Source organism: Canis aureus, chromosome 2, assembly GCF_053574225.1.
Source record: "Canis aureus isolate CA01 chromosome 2, VMU_Caureus_v.1.0, whole genome shotgun sequence".
Taxonomy (NCBI): domain Eukaryota; kingdom Metazoa; phylum Chordata; class Mammalia; order Carnivora; family Canidae; genus Canis; species Canis aureus.
In genome coordinates, this window is record NC_135612.1 from 21,379,274 (window position 1) to 21,381,158 (window position 1,885).

A 1,885-nucleotide genomic window follows, 5' to 3' on the forward strand; every position below is an offset into this window, starting at 1 on the left:
AAGCCAGAGAGGCTTCTACAACAAAAAGTAATCCCAAATGCCTGGAGTATGGGGTGCAGGATAGTAGGGGCTAGAAACTGAGGCACAGGTCTACTATTCTGTGCCAAAGAGTTCCTATACCTTAAAGGTGACAGAGGACCAATATACCAGATAACCACATGATCAGGTTTGTTTTTAAAAATAATAATAATGTCAGAGGACTTTTGTATTCTCATTAATTTTAAGGCAGAAAATTTGAAAAGTACTTTTTCTCAGTATAGATTCTCTTAGAATAAATTTTTTCCAAAACACCCAAAAGTGAGATTTGAAGAGACAAAAGCCAAAGTGAGATAAGAAAAAATTCAAACCAGAAGGGGGAAAAATCATCCACCTTAATGACTGCCATCTCCAGTCCTGAGGGTCTTACCTGTTTCTTAAGGGAAGCAGTTCTACCCAATCATTTACTATTCTTTCACTTCAGCATTTCCCGAAGTGCCATAGCCTTATCAGTCACAAAGTAACAAAGGTATATATTTTTATTATAAAAAAAATCCTCAACCAGTCCTCAGAACTAGTATCACCAGTAATGCGATAAATAACACTATGTGCTCTCAGATAGTCTTCCTGTCAAAAATGTTTAACCTAATCTAATCCTGCACAGTCCAAGTTGAAGGACACACCAAACTTTATGACGGTCAATGACAGCCTGGAGAACTGTTCTAGATTAAAGGAGAAAAAACAAGCAAGGTAAATTAACATAATTTGAAATCTTGGACTGGATATTGATTTAAAAAGAAAAAAAGCTATTCAAAGGATCTAATTGGGATTAGTGGAGAATTTTGAATATAGTCCATATGTTAGATAATATATAATTATTAAATATCCTAAGTGGTGTCTTTATGTTGTGCTTATATAGAAAAATGCCCTTGTTCTTCAAGTTATATGCAAAAATGTTTGGAAGTAACATTTCATAATTTCAGAATAAGTTACTCAAACGTTTCAAGGATAAAAAAAATGAATCTTACATAAACAGAAATCTAAACAAATGTTACAAGGATATATAAATGTTGATTTACTATTTAGTGGATATTCTGTAGGCTTGACTGTTTTCCAAATAAAATGTTGGAAAAGAATTGATCCCTGAATCCCATCTCCAAAATTTCTGATTTAATTGGTCAAGAGCCTAACCATGGAGACTTTTTGAAGCTCCCAGATAATGTTTAATATTATTATTAAATAATAATATTGTTGTTCAATATTATTATTTTACAATTATGAGGGCAGGAGTCAGCAAGTGTCACAAGTCCTTGAGCCTAGCAGTTCTTGAGCTTTAACTATATGCCCTACACTTTTGTAAGTGGTTAATACGTATTAATTGGCTACATTGATGAGTAACACAGGGAATAGGCCCAGATAAATGTTTAATTTTATTCTGTATTTTTACAAGATATATCTGTGAGTGATTTACTTTTCACCAGAAGCCCAAACCATTTCATCCCATAAATAAGACTAAACCATTTAAAACAGCATCTGCTTGGAATATGTAAACTACCAGGCCACAGAGTTAAAATTTGAGAGTTTATGTGAAAAACACTCAAAATAATATGTGGTCATGATATATATCAGTGAAAAGGCAAGAATTTTTCCGCACAAAAATATATTAATGCAAGAAGAGAAATGATAAAATATGTACACAGTTAACTCAAACACTGAGATAGTGACAGAAATATAAATTTCTAAAGTCAAAAACCTTATATCTGACTTTCACCCAGAGTAAGAGAGTCCAGGTGAAAATTTCAAGTTCTGTTATTATTTTATGTTACATTTTAATAAAAGGGTTTTTTTAAGATTTTTATTTATTTATTCATAGAGACACAGAGAGAGAGAGAGAGAGGCAGAGACACAG